Source organism: Ctenocephalides felis, unplaced genomic scaffold, assembly GCF_003426905.1.
Source record: "Ctenocephalides felis isolate EL2017-DRISC unplaced genomic scaffold, ASM342690v1 CF-g0.4_SCAFFOLD_01886, whole genome shotgun sequence".
NCBI classification, from domain to species: Eukaryota; Metazoa; Arthropoda; class Insecta; order Siphonaptera; family Pulicidae; genus Ctenocephalides; species Ctenocephalides felis.
This window is the reverse complement of record NW_020538040.1, coordinates 131,861,295-131,871,116: the sequence shown is the minus strand read 5'-3', so window position 1 is coordinate 131,871,116 and position 9,822 is coordinate 131,861,295.

Here is a 9,822-nt window from a genome sequence, read left to right as displayed (position 1 = left end):
ACATATAATTAAAAAGTTATCTATTTCATTATTTAATTCAGATAATGATTGATTTATTTAATCAAATTTATTTTTATATCGTTTCTAAAAAAAATTATAAGAAAAAAACAATTAAAATTAAATATTTATACAGAATGCCATATGCATATATAATATGAAGATGGAAGTTATTGTGTAGCCGTCTTTTGCGATCTCTCCAAAGCGTTCGACAGTATATCTCACAATATTCTCATTGATAAATTAGAAATGTATGGTTTTCGTTCTAGCTCGCTTAAATTACTAAAATCTTATTTAACAAACAGAACTCAAAGCGTATATTTGGACAATAGCATCGGTGGTAAAATTATATCCAGGAAATTGAACGTGAAAATGGGTGTCCCACAAGGATCAATTCTTGGACCGCTCCTATTTCTTCTTTACATTAACGACCTACCTAATTGCTCAAATCTTTGTGACTTTATTTTGTTCGCTGATGACACTTGTCTAACCATCAAAGCTAGAACATACGATGACCTCGTAACGAAATTGAACAGTGTCATGGATTCCGTTTCGAAATGGTTCAATATAAATAATCTTCTTTTAAACAACGACAAAACCCAAATTATTTCTTTCTGTACAGCAACGCGCGTAGCGAATGATATTTCCTCATTTACAATTAATAACTATTCATTTGACTCCTCTTCAGTATCTAAATTTCTTGGAGTTTATATCAATAAGAATCTTAACTGGTCTGAACACGTTTCCAACCATTTATGCTTCAAATTAACGCGTACATGCTTTATCCTGCGAACCCTTAAATCAAAAATTGGAATATCCAGTTTACTTTCTATTTATTACGCAAATTTCTATTCACACATTGCTTACGGTATCCAATTTTGGGGTTTCTCTAATCAACTAATTAAAGTTTTTAAACTTCAAAAGAGAGCAATTCGAATAATTTTTTCACTATCCTCCAAGACATCATGCCGTAATATCTTCAATGAACAAAAAATTTTAACAGTACCGAGTATATTTGTTCTAGTCACACTTAATTTCATAAAAAATAATCCAGACTCTTTTAATTTGTCTTCGATGTCAAATACCAAGCACAATACGAGACATAAAATAATTAAAGGTAAGACTTATAAACTACACAGTTCCTTTAATACTATCTGCGGTATGGGTATACAATTTATGAATAAACTGCCGTTACGTGTTCGTACCCTTGATAACAAGAAATTTCATAAAGTACTAAGTAATGCGTTAAAGGATTTAACTTTTTATAGCCCTCTGGAGTTTTTAAATTTCGATTTTTCAAATTACTTTCCCGAAAATCTCAACTAATCATTAACGCGACTTTTCCCGCTCGAAGAAATTTCTCTATTACAGGCAGCAGCAAGATCGATGGATCGACGATGCTAAAAATCCCTACGAAACTACGGGCCCAAACTAACTGATGTCACCTACCAGCCATGTCTATGTCTACTATGCTCGTGACAATATAATTCGTTCGTTAAACTAAATACTTCTAAATTACTATTATTATTATTATTATTTCTTTCTTTGTTTATTTTTTCTTTTTATTTGTTTTATATAACTGTTATTGTTATATTGTTAAAATACTTAATAATTAGTTAATTAAACACTTACAATTTAAAAAACAAAAAAATTGAGAAACATTTTTTTTTTTTTTTTTTTTTCTAATTATTATTTTCATAAGACTGTTATTTTTAAAATACTTAATAATTAGTTAACTAAAAACTTATAATTCAAAACACTTTAAAATTGTGAAACAAAATTTTAATTTTTTTATTTTGACTGTTATTGTTAAAATACTTAATAATTAGTTAACCAAAAACTTATATTTAAGAACACTTAAAAATTGTGAAACAAAATATTTCCTTCATCAAAATACCTAAAAATTTGTAAAAGAAAAAAAAATTGTAAAAATATTTAACAATAATAATAAAAATGATAATGATAATATTAATAATAATAATAATTACAATAATATAAGATACTTAAATTTGTTAAAATATCATAAAATAACCTAAAATTTGTTAATATTGTAAAAGTATGTATTGTAAAGCTTATTAAAATTACTTATTAAATTTTTAAAAAACACTTGTAACAAACAAACTAGTTATATTAAAAAAAAAAAAATAATAATTAAGTAAATATAAATAGGTTTATAGTAAATAAATTAAGTAATTAAATAGCTAATAATTAATTAAATTATATTAAACCTATAAAATATTGACTTAAGCCTTATTATAATATTAAATATTATACCGACGGCTTGTAAAATTAATAAATAAATAAATAAATAAATAAATATATGTACTTTATTCGGCTTTCTCACATTGTTTACCGAATATTTTGGTCTGAAATATGCCCTTGACGCAAATATATTTGTTGTTTTGTAATTTTTGCAAAATTCTATTTGACTAGTTTTTCGTCCGTGCAAAGCCGAACTTATGGACAGTATTGATAAAAACTTGATTTACTTGAGATTTTGAATATGCATCGCTGCTTTAAAAAATAACTTTTGCTGCTTTCTCCTATTTCTATTGGATAATGTTTGAAACTTGGAACAAGCATTTTTTCAGTTATTTTTATGCACCCTGAAAGTAATAAAATCTGATTTACACATTTTTTTTCAAAATTTGTTATTGAATTTTTCAGTTTCAAACAATGAACTATCCAATTGAAAAATTGAACAATCTCTCCTCTTGTCATTTCCCACATAGAGAAACCCATTTATAATATAATTACTATTGACTTCACACACCATTCAGAACTTTATTCTAAATTTGTCTGGTTCATTTGGTATATTTTATATAAATCTGCACCTACATTTCGATGGAAACAACTCCCAGAACCGCATTATTTTCCACCGGTCAAATTGACCGACCGCGGTAGTTAGGCCACATAACAATCTTTTTTCGGAAAATAGAAAAAATAACTAAAATGAAAGAGTGAAGAAAATGTTATTAGTATATTCTAAGAATTGTCATATAGTTTGGTTTTAAGTATTTTAAGGGGCACAACTAGTGTAACCGCCTAAAAAATGGTGATTTTTGGGAATTTATATTAAAAAAAATACTTTATCAATCAGTTCAAAATTTTAGGAATATATTTACACATGTTTTAAGAACATAGTAAAATTTTTGAAGAAAAAAATTAAATATTTTTTAAGTTATCATCGATCTCCAACGGCGCGAAAAAAAGGCTCTTCACTGCTGCAGTGATTCCGGCCTTCTACGTGGATGAAATAAAAAAAAATTCTCGTTAAACTAGATAATATTGTCTGTAAAATGACCTACCATAAAAAAAATAATCAAAAATTGACAAAATGGCGGCGTTTTTAAAAAAAGTCGAATATTACCCAAAATTTTGGTCGTTTTTGGACTGTCAAAATTCGATTTTTGATCTGATCAAAAATCGATAGTTCATTTTAAGAGAACTATATATAAAAAAATTTGATAGTGATCGGATCATTTGTTTTTGAGTAATCGCTGCAGCAAATTCGGAAAATGCTGTTTCGAGAAAAACGCGTTCAAAGATAAAATGATCGTTATACTATTATATATCTTATATATAAAAATGAAGCTCTCTTTCAAATGTCCGAATAAAACTCGAAAACGGCTGAATCGATTTGGCCAGTCTTAGTCTGGAAAAATTCGTGCCAATCCAGAGAAAGTCCAAAAGGTGAGAAATTATTTCAAATCCGCGTAGAAACTTTACATTTTTAATTTGAAAATTTTTGTTGAAGAGTAATTTAAATAAAACAATTGACGGTGGCAATTTCGTGAAATGTCAAACGCTTTTGACAGATGATGTTCAATTACGTTTAATAGGATGTTTTACGCGAATATTATTTAATTATGATAAATTTGTAGTAAGTAGTTTTGTTTGTAGTTTTATTTATATACAAAAACGTTAGTAAACGGGCAGCAAGTGTTACTAGAGACTCAAAATATCAACTTTTTTGAAATGTTAATATGAAAATGCACTTTTTGGCATATTTTTCTCAAACACTGTGCTCTGAAAGATCTCATTTGTATAATTATATACTCATTGGTATTTATAAAACATTTTCTAGGTTATATTATTTTTTATTTATGTTATTTAAATTCAGAATCTAAATTTGGTATCGATCAAATGGACATTTTATCGAATAACATTTTTCCAGTTATAATTTCCCAGAATTTATCGCAGAATAGATAGTAATATATGAAGGTCCGGGATTAAAAAGGTCCACCACCGATGTGCCAAAAATCAGTAAAGTAAAGCATTGTTTAACAACAATATTTGAAAGTAGAGGAAAAAAGATGTATAGCCAGCTACAAACTTGATTTGAAAACGATAATCTTTGAAATGGGGGAGATAAACGGTAATCTTTGAAAATCCATAATAAAAGTATTTTCTTCCGTAGGTAGTTTTAGCATTAGTTAAAAATGTAATTATTTTGTAAAATACATTTAAAATTATAATAAGGTTTTAAACCTTTTGTCACCTGCCCGTTACAAGTTACCCTACATATAGGATAAAAAGGTCTAGATAACAAATTTTTGAAAGACATCAAAAAAGCACATTTCTACAATGATGAAGTAGAAGTCAGTTTACTGAACGTAGTCAGATAATTGTTCGTTTGATATGTGTTATTTGTTCTGATATAATTGTTATGGTTTTCATAATATAGTTTATATTTGCTCAAAGTCAAATTGGACCTTTGTGCCTCGCCCTGCTCTACATATATACTTTTTATTAAATTTACTTTAATTCATCGAATGTAACTTAATTCATTTTTTATCTCTCCTCGCAAAAATTTGAAAATTTTGTATAAGCTCAGTAGTATTATTTGCAATTATACACAAAATCCAGAATCCAAAAAGAATCTGAAAAACTTGAAACGTAATTAATAAGCCGAAAAACCAAAAAAGACTCGGATTGGATTATACGATGTTTTCTATAGAAAGTGTATAAAACTTGCAGTTTGATTGTATTGACAAAATATAGACAAACTAATGGGGTTTATTGTTTTTATAATACCTAATTGTATACAGCATTCAAACAACACATCCTTATGCACTTAAAGTATTAATATTTTTGATACTCTAGAAATGGTTTAGAATATACCTTATTTAGCAAAACAACGTTTGCCGGGTCAGCTAGTACTATATATATATGCTCTTTAAATGGCTGTGACTCAAAAACTATATTATCGATTTAAAATTTTGGTATGTTATTTTTAAAGGTATAACCTATCGAAATATGGAAAAATTGAAAATTCGATTTTGTGAAAATTTCACACTAGTTATGCCCCTTAACGATTTAAAATGTCTAAGTTAAATGCGAATTTTGAAACGGTCAATTTGATCCGCCTTAGTAGGTTTAGTTTTAAAGTCTGCCTCAAGACTATGTACTGGGCAAGTTGAATTATCGTAAGTAAATCATACAAACATTTAATAACGTTGGCAACAGCTGATTCACTCGCAAATGAAGAATCAATCGCAAGTCAATTGAGAAACAAATAACTTACATATTCCTCAGCCGGGTCATGTGTCGGAATGTGTCGTCCGCCACTTCGCTCAGAGCCGTCGATCTCATGTCGAGCAGAACGAGCTGTCGGGGCAAACTGTCAGAGTCCATTCTCTGTATCCTGTTTCCTGATATTGATCTGAAACAGAACGAAAACATTTCAATTCATATATTTTTTTAAAACTATAATTAAACAGTAATAAAGGAGGATCAGGGGTAAGAATTTAAAAAAAATTCATCGAAAAGTCATCGAAATCTATCCGGACAGTTTTCGGATGTGGTGCAGGAGAAGTAGAAGTACAGCGATAAATTGTGGAAGACATGTACTCTGGATATGATTGCAAAAAGCAAACCAAACTGGACATGACGTCATAGATTGGAAAATAGAAGAACATAAAATACGAGGAAGAAAAAGAAAGCAGATTATTGACGACTTGAAAATTGAAAGTCCAAGTGGAGAATACATAAGCATATAATCATAGGTTGTTAAAATGTTAATTATAAGTCATGGAAATTAATACTGCTAAATGATGTAAAAAATAGTGCTTCTAATCGATAAAACTCCTTTCGGAAAAGGTACCAAAACAATAATAATCATTATAATGGTAATGGCAAGTATACCGCGGTGCGACTTATCGTGTCCTGTTTTCGATCCCGCGCTTCAAACCAAGTGTTTCATGTAGCAGTGATATCAATTTTCAATTGAAATAAAGATGAATGTTTTTTTTTCTCTATTTTATTAAAGGAAGGAAAAGTTTATGTTTTCATCAAAAAATCCGATTCGCTAATTTTATGTTTTCTCGACGTTTCAAGCCATTCTGAATCGAATGAGACCAAATTTGGAAAAAGTGTGTGTGTGTGTATGTGAACAGATTTTTTGTCGTAAATCGACGTTTTCTCAAAAACGGCTAGACCGATTTCAAAAATTTAAAAGCCATTCCATGTATCTAGTGGATCGGCCAAGCCGTTTCTTTGTAAATAGCAGAAATGTGAAAAAATTTTCGTCCACGTTTTATTCCGCAATTCTAAATCGATTATGAAAATTCAAAAACCGTTCGAAAGATTTTAGTTGGGAATGATACTGATTAGTTTTAGGTGAAAATCTACCGAGCCGCTTTCTTGTAATTAATTGTTGAAAAAAAAAGTAAGCCAATTTTCATTGAACTTTTTTTGGCGATATAGATCATAGTCTTATAGAACTCACTGAAATATTACGGTCTTACGACAAGTAGTTTAATTTTAAAAATTCATCAAAGTTTGAGAAAATGAGTAGTTTTTTTTGACGTTTGTTCAAATTAAAATTAGACTATTTACTTGGTATAACGATAGAGTACTTGGTCTTAATGAATATACTAAACCATTAAAGTCCTACGAAAACTGATTCAATTATAAAAATTGTTGATTTTTGAAAATTTGCTCTTAGAAAATATTCCGAGTTAACGTGTTCGTTCGTTTTCATACTTTAATCACTCAAATTAATTTATTTTTTATTGATTAAGTCGATTATTTACACATATCGGAAAGTTCATGTAACTTGCCTCAAAGCAAAATACCAATACCAACTGTCCAGTTAAGGACATTTAGTAAATTTGGGAAATTTACAATTGTCAGCCGTAAAGGGACATTGTATGCTATATTGACATGTTGGAAAAACAACTCAATAGTTGTTTTTCCATTCGTTTTAACATTAACAATATTTTAATGATAATGATATAATCTTAACTATTTACTTATAAATAATTTCTTACAAATAATAACTAAGTTATTTCAATCCTTATCAGGAAAATTGATGACTTAAATCAAGTGGCGCTTTTCTCTTTAATCTACGTCGATAGTTCTCTGTTATTAATTGAGAAGTTTGCTAGTGATTTTGGGTGAATGATAAGTTGTTTCTATTTATTTGTTTAAATATTTTTATTTATTATTTGAAAATATGCTTTTCCGAAAGCTACATTGTAAAATGGAAATTGATAACTCCTTATAATGCCCATTGCCCACTCAAATTTACCTGCTATGAGTTAAATTTCAACCCAGTTCAAAAACCTGTCTTTGGACAATCATTATTGTTATTATTAATAATCGTATTCTATATCCAAACCCATTATAACATATTTATTGTTGCCTCTCTATTCTTTGCTATGAACATACAAAGGTAGAAGAGAGATTGGGTACGGTAGTGACAGTCGTCCTAACAACTAAACTATACTGATTTTAAGATATGGACCAAAAGGAGTAAGACGAAGTATGTTTTTTCAAACATGTTTCCATTATTGATTTCAGTCATTCTACAGAGCGCATTGCTTTTAAAGAGTCAAAAGTAAGTTTTCATGTTCAAAGTCTTTTAATAATAACTTAATTGTAGACAGACAGATCACGTTGTTTGTTATTTTGCTGTAAGTTGAACATTAGTAGTTATTTATCAGCAATTAGAATTTTCAGGATTTTTACATAGACAAATGTTCAAATTGCTATTTAATTTACTTTTTCCAGCAAACTGGTACATTAACAAATATACTGCAGATTAACAAAAAGTGGCACAACCGTACCCTATGCATACAAGTATTAACATGGTCAACAATTTGAGTAAAAAATTAACTTGAGAGAGAAATGTTTACGAATTTTAAAGCTAAGACAAGACTATATGTGAAATAAATTTCTGGAAACAGAAGAAAGGAAAAAATGTTACTTTCATACTAAGATCTTGCTTTCAAACAGCGTGCTTATTATTATTATTATATAAGCAATATTAAGCTACTTCTTTGCAGCATGAACAACGGATTTTAACATTTACGACATATAATTATGGGTCATTTGGCCTCGGGCCAGTTACTTACATATTATTTGCTCTTCTCAAGGATCCAAATGCCTATAAATTATTTTTTAATAAAAGTCGTATCATAAACTTTGCTTTTGCGCCACTTACATAATATTGAATGCAAATGATATTGACTACAGAAAAGATAGATAGGTCCTCGATAGGTTAAGAAGTCGATTTTATGAACCGAGCTCCATTCTGATGGCTTAAAATCTTTATTGAAGTTTATTGAAATGTAAGTGGGCATGTTTTGGTATTCCACTTACGAAACTCTGGCTATATATATATATATATATATATATATATATATATATATATATATATATATATATATAAATATATAATATATATATATATATATATATAACCTACTATTCAATTTTTTTCAACTCAACTTGTATAGTAAAAAAATGCTATTGATTGAGATATTCTGTTTCACTAAAAATATCTTGTTTTTATTTTATTTTAATTTTTCAATTTGTATTATTTTATGTCAATTAATCGAGTAAATTTTTTGTGTGGTTTTCCTTGTTCAAACTGACAAATGTATGGATGACGTATAAAATTTTGTGAACTTGAAGAATTTGGGTTTTTGGCGAGAACGCCAAATACATCTGCCTCTTCAAAAGTTTGTTAAAATTAATTTCAACTACAAATACAAATTTATACACAATTACTGACAATTTTAGTATTACGTTGCTAGTGTCAATGTACTTTATATCTATCGTTATTAATGCAGGTATTTCATGGTTGTTCTCCAAAATGTTCCTATCCACTGATGATGTGTCCATCATATGTCGAAACGCATGAAAAAAATAATAGTTTTTAAAATCATTCCGTAATGTAATACATTTCTATACATAAAATAAAGTTATAATAAATTTTTATTTTAACGCAAAAAATAAAAAATTAAATATTACTTGATAATATTTGCTGCTTTATAATGCTGCTTAATTTTAGGGGATTCTTATTTCACAGTAATGAAAACTTAGTTCATGCTTGTTTTCTCTATAATATAATAAATTTATTCCCCATATAAACATGTTATATGCCCTCAAAACAAACTAGTTGAAAGTGGCATTTTGCCTTAAGGCAAGTTGCATGAACTTCCCGATATGCGTAACAATTGACTTAATCAACCAAAATTGAGATTTTTATTTAGATAAAATTTTTAACTGCACGATTACAAATATCATGTGCGTAAATGATATTACTTAATGATTGGTAATATTTTTTTACACAACTAGACTTATTTTCCTGCTAATTCCAAAAAATGGCTTTTAACACTTTCCACTCGGGAGTCTGACTGCTCGACGGTCCGCTACGCGCGGTATATTATAATGCTATACAAATCTTACAACTCGGATTTTTTTTTGTATCGGATTTATTTTAAATGTGGTATAATTGTTTTTAAATATAGTTAGAATGATAATAAAACAGAGAATTTGAAAAAAAAATAAGAAATGTGATAAAAACCATAATAT